At 38.3% G+C, this 14,750-nt stretch overlaps 1 protein-coding gene across 3 annotated transcripts in view; it reads right to left on the reverse strand.

Annotated features, from left to right (window-relative positions):
- The window catches only part of FERMT2 (FERM domain containing kindlin 2), a 99,801-nt gene that overhangs the window by 64,439 nt on the left and 20,612 nt on the right, over positions 1 to 14,750 (reverse strand). The window lies entirely within an intron of this gene.

Consider the following 14,750-nt stretch of genomic DNA (forward strand, 5'->3'; position numbering starts at 1 on the left):
GGAGGACTCAAACCATCAAGCTTAACCATCTGCACCACTCAGGGACTCCAATAAAGTGGGCAAGGGATGGTAAAAAGATCGGGAACAAGTAAATAAAAAACAATATCCTGGGTGAAGGAAAAGAGCGTAGAAAAGAAAACACCCACGAGTACATGCTATAACCTAATAAAGAGCTTTTAAAAAAAAAACAAACACCCCAACCATACATGCTTTCCCAAACACATTCCAAGAAAAGTATGTAAAAACATCACACTGTCCAACTTTTTTCTCTTCCACATATTTTGGTACAGGTGTAAAAGGAAACATTAAAAACTAACAGCTTTATGCAAGCAAATAAACTGAAATCAAATAAAGAAAACAATGTTATTTACATAAGATTTAGCTATCCACAGATAAAGCAGATCTAACAATAAACTTACAGCAGTAAAATCCAACTTCGCCAAGTTTTAGAAGCAATAAAAGTAAAGACTTTTTGGATCAATTATAGTTTAAACTTACTAAGAGCCAAAAAAGAAAGAAACTGGTGTTTCAAAAACAAGAACAGCAGCCAAACAAAGCCTTCTAGGGCAAGAAAGGAGGATATAAAAACCCTGAAGAGTATCTTTGCATATAAAAAAACTATTGTCATGATTCTTGTATAAAGCTCATTTTAATGTAACAGTGGCTTTTAAAAATTGACAATTTATCAACTACCCTGAATCTTAAATTATTTTCCAGGCAGAATCTGCAGAATGACATTTGAAAATAACATCTAATCTGGCTCACAGAAGACAACCATGGTTGGAATCTTCCTATACAGTGGGTTTGCTTTCCGCAGTGGTCTCAGTTACCTGCGGTCAACCACAGTCTGAAAATATTAAATGGAAAATTCCAGAAATAAACAATTCATAAGTTTAAAATTGTGCTACTTTTTGAGTAGTGTGATGAAATCTTGTACTGTCCCACTTCGTCCCACCCAGATGTGAATCATCCCTTTGTCCAGCATATCCAAGCTTTACCTGCTACCCACTCGTTAGTTACTTAGTAGCCACCTAGGTTACCAAATCGACTGCTGTAGTATCACGGTGCCTGTGTTCCCAGTAACTGGGTGACGGCCATCTTGTTTATGAAATGGCTCCATCAATGCTTTAGCCCAGAAGTGAAACTGCTATAACAATTGTTATAATTGTTCTATTTTTAGTTATTACTGTTAATCTCTTACAGTGCCTAATTTATAAATTATCATAGGCTCCTATGTACAGGAAAAAATATAGTACATACAGGGTTCAGCACTATCCGTGGTTTCAGGCATCCACTGGGGGTCTTGGAACGTGTCCCCCGCAGATAAGGGGAGACTACCATACAATAAAGTAATTGGTTACACATATTACAGATGATGTACTTTTCTCTTTAAGAATAGAGAATCAAGGGCAGAAAATTTGCAAAGACTAACAAAGGTTGAGACTTGTCACTTCTGCTGTACACTGTGTCCATGTCAACCACTACGGAAGTTAAGTCACACACTCCTAGTAGGGGGGACATGGGAGGGAGAGAGCTGTATCCTGCTAATAGTAATATGATACAATCTGTAAGCACTGACTTATATTGTTTGGGTTCTGCCAAAAGCCAACCCTAAAATAAGAACTTGGGTGCAAGTAGTTTATTGTGAGGGGAGTGGTAGTAGCCCATGAAGCACATCTGAGGGAGGTGGGAAAACTGAGACAGGATAGAAAGAAAAGTCAATAAAGGGTTTATAAATTGCTATAGACAGTAGTAAGACAAAAGATATGTAACGACATAAGAAAAGACAGACTCAAATAATATGGCCCAGCAGTGAAGCGTTAAAATTCAGATGCACAGACACCAACCTGACAAGGGGCTAATAGCTCTGTGAAATAAAATTTACAGGTAAACTTTTTATTACAGAGGCAATTAGCCACCAATCACAAAAGTTAAAACACTATACTGTGCAGTGCGAAAAAAGACTATTGGTCAAGAATCTGATATCTCAGTCAAAATTAAATAAATGGATGCCATTACTGACACAAGGGTTGGCAAACAATTTATGTATGACCCAAGTGCCAAATCTTGCCTACCTCCTGCTTTTGAATGGCTTACCACCTAAGAATGGTTTTTCTATTTTTAAATGGGGGATCAAAAGAATAGTATTTTGTGGCTGAAAAAAAGTTTTTTTTTTTAATTTTATATGCTTTTTATATAACATTCAACTTTCATTATTCATAACTAGTTTCACAAACACAATCCTGGAAGATGAGCCTCTCAGGTTGGAATGCACTCAAAATATGAATGAAGAAGAATTGCCTCCTCAAAGTAGAGTTGACTTTAATGACGCGGATGGAGTCAGGCTTTCAGGACCTTCATTTGCTGGTGTGGCATGACCAAAATGAGAAGAAACAGCTGCAAACATCCATTAATACTCAGAAACTGTAATGTATAAAATGTAAATCTAAGAGAACTGGAAGTCTTCAAAAATGAAATGGAATGCATAAAGATTGATATCCTAGCATTAGTGAGCTGATTTGTACTGATATTGGCCATTAAGAATTGGACAGTCATATGGTATACCATGTGGGGAAAGACAAATTGAAGAGGAATGACATTGCATTCATCATCTAAAAGAACATTTCAAGATCCATCCTAAAGTACAAAGCTGTCGGTGATAGGATAATATCCATATGCCCACAAGGAAGACCAGTTAATACAATTATTATTCAAATTTATGACAACCACTTTTGCTGAAGATGAAGAAACTGAAGAATTTTACAAACTTCTGCAGTCTGAAATTGATCGGACACATAATCAAGATGCATTAGGAATTACTGGTGACTGGAATGTGAAAGGTGAAAACAAAGAAGATCAGCAGTTGGAAAACTTGGCCCTGGTGACAGAAATAACACCAGAGACAACATGACAGAATTTTGCAAGATTAATGACTTATTCATTGCATATACCTTTTCAACAAAATAAATAGCAATTATACATGTAGACCTCACCAAACAATACACAGGAATCAAACTGACTACATGTGTGGAAACAAAGGATAGAGAAGCTCAATATCAACAGTCAGAACAAGGCCAGGGGCTGACTGCAGAATAGACCATCAATTGCTCATATGCAAGTTCTAGGTGAAACTGAAGAAAATTAAAACCAGTCCGTGAGAGTTGAAGTACAACCTTGAGTATGTCCCACCTGAATTTAGAAACCACCTCAAGAACAGATTTGAAGCAAATCAACCAAAGACAACATGAGTTGTGGAATGACATCAAGGACATCAGACGTGAAGAAAGCAAAGGTCATCAAAAAAAGTCAGGAAACAAAGACCAAAATGGATGTCAGAAGAGTCTCTGAAACTTGCTCTTGACTGTACAGTAGCTAAAGTGAATGAAGAAATGATGCAAGTAAAAGAGCTCAACAGAAGATTTCAAAGAGCAGCTCAAGAAGAAAAAGTAAAGTATTATAATGAAATGTGCCAAGACCTGGAGTCAGAAAACCAAAAGGAAGAATACGGTAGGAATTTCTCAAGTGGAAAGATCTAAAGAAAAAATTCAAACCTTGAGTTGCAATACTGAAGGATTCTACGGGCAAAAAGTTGAATGATGCAGAAAGCATCAAAAGAAGATAGAAAGAATACAGTGTCACTGTACCAAAGGAATTGGTCGACGTTCAACTATTTCAAGAGGCAGCATATGATCAAGAACCAACAGAACTGACTGAAGAAGTTCAAGCTGCACTGAAGGCACGGGCAAAAAACAAGGCTCCAAAAATTGACGGAATACCAATTGAAATGTTTCAACAAACACATGCAATACTAGAAGTGCTCACTCATCTATGCCAAGAAATGTGGAACACAGCTATCTGGCCAAACAACTGGAAGACACCCATATTTGTGCCATTCCAAACAAAGGTGATCCAACAGAATAAGGAAATTATTGAACAATATCACTAATATCTTACACAAGTAAAATTCTGCTGAAGATAATTCAACAACAGTTGCACCAGTACATCAACAGAGAACTGCCAGAGATTCAGGCTGGATTCAGAAAATGACCTGGAATGAGGGTATCATTGATGCTGCCAGATGGATCTTGGCTGAAAGCAGAGAATACCACAAAGAGTTTACCTGTGTTTTATTGGCTGTGCAAAGGTATTCAACTGTGTGGGTCGTAACAAATTATGCATAATATTGTGAAGAATGGGGATTCCGGAATGCTTCACTGTGCTCATGAGGAACCTGTACATAGAAATCCTTGATAACTTCAATATTTTCTGTTTATCATGATGTTGCTTACTGGTCCAGTTGTGAGGATTTTCATTGAGGTATAATACATACTGAAGGCTGTAGTCTTTGGTCTTCATCAGTAAGTACTTTAAGTGTTCTTAGCTTTCAGCTAGCACAACAGTGTCATCTGTATATCATAAAACCCAAACCCATTGCCATCGAGTCGATTTCCAACTCATAGTGACCCTACAGGACAGAGTAGAACTGCCCCATAGAGTTTCCAAGGAGCGCCTGGTGAATTTGAACTGCGGACCTTTCTGGTTAACAGCTGTGGCACTTAACCACTACACCACTAGGGTTTTCCTGTATATCATAGGTTGTTAATAAGTCTTCCCCCAATCTGATGCCACGTTCTTCTTCATATAGTCCAGCGTCTCGGATTATTTGTTCACCATATAGATTGACGTATGGTGAAAGGATACAGCCATGAAGCATACTTTGCCTGATTTTAAACCATACATTATCTCCTCGTTGTCTGAAAAACTGCCTCTTGGTCTATGTAGAGATTCCACACGAGCCAATGAAGTGCTCTGCAATTCTCATTCTTCAAAATGTTATCCAAAATTTGTTATGATTCACACAGTCGAATGTCTTTGCATAGTCAATAAGACACAGGTAAACATCTTTCTGCTATTCTCTGCTTTCAACCAGTATCCATCTGACACCAGCAATGATATCCCTTGTTCCAGGTCCTCTTCTGAATCTGGCTTAATCTCTGGCAGTTCCCTGTCGATGTTCTGCTGCCAAGTGCTTTTTGAATGATCTTCGGCAAAAATTTTGCACATGTGTGATATTGTTCGATAATTTCCACATTCTGTTGGATCACCTGTCTTTGGAATGGGCACAAACATGGATCTTTTCCAGTTAGTTGGCCTGGTAGCTGTCTTCCAAATTTCTTGGCATAGATGAATGAGTGCTTTTAGCATTGCATGTGTTTGCTCAAACATCTCAATTGGTATTCAGTAAACTCCTGGAGGCTTGTTTTTCACCAATGCTGTCAGCACAGCTTGGACTTCTTCATTCAGTACCATCTGTTCTTGTATCATATATAACCTCCTGAAATGGCTGAATGTTGACCAATTCTTTTCGGTACTGTGTGTTCCTTCTATCTTCTTTTGATGCTTCCTGCGTTGTCCAATATTTTGTCTGTAGAATCCTTCAATGTTGTAACAAGAGGCTTGAATTTTTTCTTCAGTTGTTTCAGCTTGAGAAATGCCAAGTGTGTTCTCCGCTTTTCATTTTCTAATTCCAGGTCTTTGCACATTTCACTAAACTTTATCTTCTCGAGCCACCCTTTGAAATCTTCTGAACAGCTCTTTCACTTTATCATTTCTTCCTTTCACTTCAGCTACTCTATGTGCAAGAACAATTAATGCTGACTACCAATCTAGTCAGCACTAATTACATAGTCACTACTACTGAATAAGAACATCTCACAGTGTCTATATAACATTCATTAATTCAACAAATATCTATTAAGCACCTGTGTGTGCAAGAAGGCACTGTTCTATTACAGAGATACAGTGACAAAGAGAACAAAGTTCCCGTATCTTTCCAAAAAGGGCAATGTGACTCAAGTGGAGTGAGTGAGATACAGAGATTAGTAGAAGATGGTATCAGAGAGCTAGGTAGGAGCCTTGTAGATCAAGGAAAATTGTTCACATTTTATTATGAATATGAAGGAAGCCACTGCAGCATGGTTCTCAGCTTGATTTCACATTAGAATTACATACGCAGCTTTTTAAAAATACCAAAACTTTTACACACCCGAACCAAATGTATCAGAATTTCTAGGTGTGAGTCTGAAAATTTGTTTTAAGAAGAGGAGTGACTTATATTCCAAAATCATCACTGATCATTTTAAAAAACTGCAGGGGGCAGAAGAGGGCCTGTGCAAGAGTGAAACTGGAAGACTGTGCAAGGTAAGAAATTAACGTGGGAGCGAAAATGATGAAAGCTTGAACTGCAATGGTTGCGAGGTGAAGAAGGAGAGATAAAGAATATACAAAACTTTTCCTAGATATTTTTCTATAATGAGGGGCAGAATGAGTGGTAGATGAACAGAAAGTGGATAGTGGATCCAAGGAGTAGTTTCAGTTTTGTTTTTAAGGAGGGAAAGCTATTTCAGCATTATTTAAACATAGGTGGGAATGATCCCATAAAGCTTAAAAACATTTATAATTATTATCATTCTTTTGTTTCATACTATGTGTCTTATGTATATAAGTATATTACCGTAAATACTATATATATATTTATATACATAGTATATACATACATATACTATGTGTCTTAAGTATCTAAATGAATATACTTCCACATCAAGGCAAGAATTTATTCTATTTAAAGGTACCAAAAATGAAGTACTAATTGAGAACCACTCACCTAGGGAAACATACCAGCCAAATGCACATCAAAAAGCTCTGAGCTGTGTGTGTGTGCGTGTGCACGTCCGCAGGAGTATATTTCAATGCAAAAGCTCTTGAAAGCACCCAAATTTATCTATTACTTCTTAGCTTACCTCTACAGCGGCAAGTTAAACCATAACACGCTATGCAACTGTAACTTGTATAATCACTATGGGCAGAATAGATTTCATATATCAACTCATATATTTAAGTATTCCTCTAGACAGAGTAGAAGCATTAAAAAAAAATGATGCTGACTTTAAAGGAAAGCAGACATCTATAAACAATTATACCATTAAGCAAAGGAAAACGCTATCAGGTCAGTAATGGTTCATTTTTAGTGTATGGTATCAGGATTGAGAAAGGAAGTTATTGAAATTCTCTGCATATTCTAAAGCTTTAGAATAGCTTTTCACGTCCCAATCTGGGACCCAGACCATGTTCTAAATAAACATTTTCACTTTTCAGAATGGCAAGCTTGGTGTTTCAAACCTGCATTAAGCAAATGAATGGCTCTCTCTCTCTCTCTCTCTCTCACACACACACACACACACACACATGCTATTGAAGTGTATACTTCAAATGAGTGAATTGCATGGTAAAGGAATAATCTTAATAAAGCTGTTTAAAAACAAACACACAGAAAAATGCCATTGTGTATTCTATGAACAGAAAGACGACTTGGGGTATTGCCACTGAGGGCAGCATATACAAATATTGCTTATTCCACCAAACTGCTTTTGGTATCACAGCTTTCAGCCACTCCGTAAGTCACAAAAGCAAAGAAATAAAATATTTCAAAAAGATTTTTGCTGCACATAAAATATTATGCCCCTCTTTACAATGACAGCCAGCTTATCCTCTAGAAAATTTAAGCACAGAGAAGAGGATACTACTGAAAACACCCCCTTTAATCTTTTTCTAACAGGATCATCAATTCTACTGTTTTGGTAATGACTTCTTAAATGGAGTTGTTTTCCTTTAAAAGTTTTTAAAATGAAATTCTTTAAAATGTTTAGAAAAATAATAAATAAAAAGTTAATCAAATAACATTCTTTTTCTTAAGTATCCACATTTTAAAAATAAATAACTTTTATACCAACAGTTTGGAATGAAGAGGAAACAAGATATTTTTAAGTGGCTTAATTAGATTTTAGTTGTGAATATTTAGAAAATATTCATTCAGGAAAAAAATATAAAATTTGTTCAGCATACTCACAACTTCCATAAATCATAAGCTGTATGTATTAGGTAATCTTTGATAAGGTGACACTTCATTTTGACTCAGAAAAAGTTTCTGAGCACAAACCTTATTTTTGGTAGACATATATTTTTGTATTTTGCTAATATTATAACACTTTGTTTCTTTTGTGTCAGAATCCTTTCGAACCCCAAACGATAACAGCGTAACCGTCAAAGAGTTTTAGCCTGTCTCTACTGATGGTAAAGAACACTACAACCCTAGTGTACTCGTAGTAAAGCTACTCAGCAGGTGGTCCGACATCATCACAAACAAGTCACGCAGACTGACCAGACAACATAAGCCAGTGACCTCCTGACTTCCAAAATACACTTTCAAACTCTTCCCCCTCTCATGCCATTTACGTATATCACCTAATCACTCATCTACCAAACTTAGAGGAATTCCCCTCCTTCATTTCACAACCAGACAGACTGAAACAATTACTGTAAAGTTATGGTCAATGGGGCCCGCAACACTATCAGGTCATCTTGTTATGTTTCTCTGGTTCCCCACTATATTTCAAATTTTTCAGCCCCCCTCAAGCTCCCAAGGATCTTCCTCCTTCTTGGTAGACAACCATGGATTCTACTTCACAAAATACAGAAGCCAGATTAGAACTATCTCACCTTCGTGCCCATCAAATCTACAAACCTACTTGCATCTTGTACCCACACTGGCCTCTTGCCTTTGTGTTACGGTCCTATCCTTCCCACCTTCCCAGGAACCCATACTGTCTCCTTACTGTCTCCCTAAGGTGACTGAGTCCATTCCCATGGCTTTAAATGGCACCTACTCATTTTCCATCCTAATTTTTATCTCCAGTCCAACTTTCTGCTCAGAGTGCTAGCTTATATATCCTACTGCCTATCCCACATCTCCCCCTTGGTATCTTACAGGCATCTCAGAAGAATATAACCAAATCCGAACCCAATTTTCACTCTTTCCCTATTGCTACTAAATAGCACCATCGATCCAGTTGTTCAAGCCAGAAATCTTAAAGTCATGGATTCTTCTTTTTCTCTTTCCTGTATCTATCAGCAAACCCTGTCAGTTCCAATTCCAAAGTCCTCACTTCACTCTCTGCTGGCACCACCCTCTGGTCATCAACATCTCTTCCACTGAATACTGGGACAGACTCCTAGCTGGTCTCCCTGATTCTGCTCAGCATTCTCCAACAACAGCCAAAGCGATCTTCTGTTCAACCCTTTCATGTCATTCCCCGCCGAAAATCTTTTTCAACAGCTTCCAACTAAGAATAAAATGCAAACATCTTATCATGCTCTACAAAGCGGCACATAATATGGCCCATCTACTCTTCCAAACTTATCTTGTGCTGCTTTTCCTCTCCTCCTGCCACATAGCCTTCATTTAGTTCCAAGAACAGTCTAAGTAAGCTCTTTCCTGCCTCGGTGCCCTTGCACATGCTATTCTACTCTTTGAATATGTAATTCCCTCTCATCTTTCAGATTTTAGCTTAAATTCCATGTCCTCTGAGAAGCCTTTCTTAACCACTCTGCCTAAAATGAGCCCTCCAATTTCGTATGCATCCCCCATTATTATCTATCACAGTGCCATGGGATACCACACTTACCAAATTTGTATCCATTCTGTTTACAGTTCATCGTGGGGAGGGGTGTGTTTCTTCCCCAGACTATAATCCCTGATTGAGAAGACAGGGGCAACATCAATCTTAATCACTATTGCATCTCTAGCACCTAGCACTGTGCTGGGCATACAACAAATATTTGATAAATGAATAAATTTCATTTTGAAAAGTTTAAAGATCCCTCATTACTCCAAGAAAACATTAATCCCAATTGGGAAATTATTTTTAAATAATCAATAAAAATAATGTAAACTATTTAAGCTTTTAGTTGTATATTTGAAAAATCCATTTATCTTCTTCACCTTCAGAGTTAAAATATGTTTCTACCACATTAACTAGACAACTGGCAGAGACTGCCCTAGACACGGGAAGTCAAACTGAAACAACTTCCTCTTCTCTCTCACATCTTCTAAAAAACACAAATTCTTTCATTCGAGACAATCCCCACCGTACAAAATGATTATGTTCCCTTCCTTAATTTGGCATCTGCCATTCGTATCTCAGGGTCCCACGTGACTCCACACAGGTGACAGAGGACGACTAGTAATCCTGAAGGCAAAGGGCTATAACAGAGACTAACATTCTGGTAAGAGTTCCACAAACTTTTCAAGTAAAGTCTGACATTACCTGACCTCAGTGAAGCTTGCTTAGTTTGTGGCTTTCCTCCCCCAGTATCACAGGAATGCTATGAAGCCTATGCACATTAGAAAAATAAGTAAGCTGCCATCAAGTTGATTCCAACTCACGGCAACCCCACGTCTATGAGAGTAAACTGTACTCCGGAGGATTTTCCATGGCTGATTTCTTGAAAGAAGATCACCAGGCCCTTCTTCAGAGGTACCTCTGGGTAGACTCAAACCTCTAACATTTTGGTTAGCAGTGGGAAATGAAAAGGTACACAGAATCAATGCAATCTGAATTCTTCTTAGACATAAGGAAATTAGGTCCTATGGGGTTAAGTGACTTGCCTGAGGACCAACATTTCCTCCGTGGTCGAGAACCGAATCAAGTTCTTAGAAATCTAAAACATATGTTAACTGAATAGAAGTGGTCGGCTCAAAAAATGGTTTAACAGACTAAATTTATGTTCACCTAGCTCTGTCTAAGGTAAACAAGCACTGCTCCAAAGGCACAGAGCAATCCTGTCACCACAGATTGCTATTGTTGTCTGGGGCTATTTCATTAGGGTTCCCCAGAGTTACGGCGAAATAATCACTCAAACCATTCCATTTCCCAGTTGTGATACTATCATACATTGGAATGTCAATTTACTGCTAATAATGGACCCTGTCACTCACCATACACTTAGCAGTTCATCACCAAGAAGCTAATCAATTTGAACTACCCCAAGAAAGATTATTAGACCTGAAAATTAAGGACTGGACCATGAAAATTTTAACTCAAGCAAGGGAGGGCTGGTCCTAAGTGGCCCTGCCTGGAACCAGTCAACACTAACAAATCATCAGTTCACACCCAAAACACAAAATGTGAAGTAATATTTTTATTATGTCTGTTAACTGATTTAATAGTAGCAACTACAAACTATAAACTCAAGAAGATCAGGGTTAGCAGCTATGTAACAATTTGAAGAATGCATATACTAACACGGAAAATTAAACTGACCTTTATAGCAACTGAAATACATAGACAGCTATCAATGCAAAGAAGCAATTTAGAAAAAAACTTACATAATGTAACCACTTTAGGTGTTATATTGGAAATTAGAGACACATGTTAATATAAAATGAATGCTCCATTATCTAAAAATAATTGGGATACCTTCCAAGTCATTCCTCTCTTAAGACTGTTCATTGGTAATCAGATTATTCTACAGAGACCAGGAATAAATTCCTAAATTAATCTTATTTCGAAGGGGCTGCCCTGTCCTTCCAGAACTACCTCTTATCCTAGGGGACAATTCCCAAATGAATTCACGGCAGTGCAATGTATAGCCCTATCACCTAAGACTTAATTGAAGTTTTTATAACATGGTTATTAGTTTACCAAAAAGATATGTATTCTTGACTTCCCACAGCTATGAAAACCAGAAAAAGAATGCTTTAAAAAAGAAAAAACAGCCCAACTCAATTTAGCTGACATCTAATTTTGTACTCTGCTGGACCTTACACTCCCTTGTGGAGTTATTATTAATCAATAAAGTGAAAAAAAGAACACTGGCAATGAAACATGCAAATATTTCATAACGTCAGTAACTGTCTCTTGCCCCACCCCCATCCTATGCAGCAAATTAAGGGGAAGACTATATGCAGTACTTAAAGTGCTCTGCTGATAACCAAAAGGTCAGTGGTTCGAACCCACCAGCCGCTCTATGGGGGCAAGATGTGGTAGTCTGCTTCCATAAAGATTTACAGTCCTCCAACCGTTCTAACCAGAGACACAATAGAAGGTCCTGGATAGAAACGGAGAAAAGTGTACAGCAAAACTCAAACTCCTAAAAAAAGGCCAGATTCACTGGACCGACAGAGTCTGGAGAAACCTCAGAGACCATCACCCGAAGATACCCTTTGAACTTGGAACCAAAGCCATGCCCAGAGGTCTCCTTTCAGGCAAATAACAGACTGGCTTATAAAATAAAACAGTTACCACTCGTGAATACTGTGCTTCCTTAAATAACCAACTATATGAGACCCAATGGTCAACATTTACCCTAAAACAAAGGTGAGATGCCAAAGAAGGGCAGGGAAGTTAGATTAATGGAAATGGAACAAAAAAAAAAGAAATAATGAGAATGTTCACACATTGCGAAAAATATAACCAATGTCATGGAACAAGCTGTATAAAAATTGTTAAATGGTAACCTAATTTGCTATATAAACTGTCACCTAAAACACAATAAAATATGGGGGGCGGGGGGGAAGATTTACAGCCTTGGAAACCCTGTGGGACAGATCTACTCTGTCCTATAGGGTCACTATGAGTCGAAATCGACTCTACAGCAATGGATTTGGTTTCACACCAAGGTCACCACAAACAGTAATTAATATGTAATCTTTGAAATCAAATCTCTCTCTCCAAGTCATATTTTACTTCTTCCTCTCTCCGTTTTTCTTTCCATTAAAGAACTAGCTGTTAAAACTGTCCCTTCCTCTCCTTTCACACAGCCTTAGTTCAGGTTATCAACATCTCTTGCCTGGACTACTACAATCCTGTTTTTTACAACCATTATCAGAGTTATCTATTAGAGCACAAATCTGATCATTTTACCTCCCTACTTTAAAAGTTTTCAAGTCTCTGTTGCTAAAAACAAACAAACAAACAAAAAACCCAAACCTGTTGCTACCGAGTTGATTCCAACTCACAGCAACCCTATAGGACAGAGAACTGCCCCATAGGGTTTCCAAGGAGCATGTGGGGGATTGAACTGCTGAATTTTGGTTAGCAGCCAAACACTTAACCAGCGCACCACCAGGGCCCACTCTGTTGGTAAAGTGGTTTATAATCCCTTAGCAGGTTATTCAAATCTTAATCTGTGCCCCAAATCTCCTTTAGCTAGGGCCCCGAGCCATCCCCCAGTACACCTCATGTTCTGGCTTCCTAAACTACTTAGGGCATAATTTGGCATTTTGGGCCTCCTTGCTCAGATACCCTTCCCTTCCAGCTTTGTCAAGCTGGTAAAATTCTACACAAGAATATCTCAACCATTATCATCTCCCAGTCTTCACTGACCTACCTGTCAAAGCAGTCAGGACACTCAGCACTCTAAATAAAATCACACTTCATTATTTTTTATGTAACTAACTCCCTTCCTAGACTAGAGGTCCCTTGAGGGCAAGGGCGTTTGATCTTATCCTGTATCTCAAAGGCAGAGTCCAGGGCCTGGCACATGGAATTAAACCAACAGATACATGTAATATACAGAAATGTGTTATGGGGAATTAGCTCAAGTGACAGAGTGCTTGCTTAGCATGTGAGAGGTAGTGGGATCAATGACCACATTCTCCAGATTTTGCACTCTGGAAACCCTGGTGGCACAGTGGTTAAGCGCTACAGCTGCTAACCAAAAGGTTGGCAGTTTGAATCTACCAGGCACTCCTTGAAACTCTACGGGGCAGTTCTATTCTGTCCTATAGGGTCGCTATGAGCTGGAATCGACTCGATGGCAAAGGGTTCGGGTTTTGGTATACAGAAATGTGCACAGATATTCAATGAGAAAAAATTACAAATGTTCTGTGACCTTCAAATTTTTTTTTCAAACATTAAAAACTCTTGCTCTCTCTTAAAACCTTGAGAGTGGCCATCTATGATACATCTATCCATCTCATTCCACTGGAATAAGGGAGAATGGAAAAAAAAAAAAAAGAAGAAAGAAACAATTAGTCCAAAGGATCAATGGACCACATGAACCTCAGCTTCTACCAGCCTGAGCCCAGAAAAAAAGGAACTAGGTCGTATCCGGCTACCCCTACCTACCACTCTGCAGAGATCACAATACAGAGTCCTGGACATAGTGGAAGAAAAAAATGAAATTCACAAAAAAGACCACACTTACTGGTCTGACAGCGACCAGAGAAACCCTATAGTCTGTAGTTCCCTGACACTCTTCTAACTCAGAAATGAAGCCACTCCCAAAGTTCACCTTTCAGCCAAATATCAGACAGGGCTATAAAACAAAAAATAACGCCTGTGAGAACATGCTCCTTGGATCGATCAAGTATACAAGACCAAATGCGCAACACCTGCCCCAAAGCAAAGATGAGAAGGCAGGAAGGGGCAGGAAAAGCAGGCGAATGAAAACAGGGAACCCGGGTGGAAAGGCTGAGAGTGCTTACACACTGTGTGGTTTACATTCAATGTCACAAAACAATTTGTGTATTAATTTTTGAATGAGAAGCTAATTTGCTCTGTAAACTTTCACCTAAAGCACAATAAAATGTTAAAAAAAAATCAGTTACAAATGTATAAGGAAATTTAAAAAGTGGTAAAACTAATATTTACCGTATTTAAGTTGTTTTCTTTCATTTTAAACATATTTAAATTACACTATAATTAAAAAATTAGAAACTGAGAAGTAAAGTTCTATTTCTTTTTAAGAATGTTAACAAGAGTAGCTCGCTCTCTTTTGGGCTTCCTGGGTTGGTGAGAACATCCATGCCTGAGAGGGTGCTGCCTGCCTCTGTGAACAACGGAAGCCTAGTGCTGCCGGGACCTCTCCCAGACCTTGCCTGATATATCTCTTCACTTGTATCCTTCCTG

Source organism: Loxodonta africana, chromosome 10, assembly GCF_030014295.1.
Source record: "Loxodonta africana isolate mLoxAfr1 chromosome 10, mLoxAfr1.hap2, whole genome shotgun sequence".
NCBI lineage: Eukaryota > Metazoa > Chordata > Mammalia > Proboscidea > Elephantidae > Loxodonta > Loxodonta africana.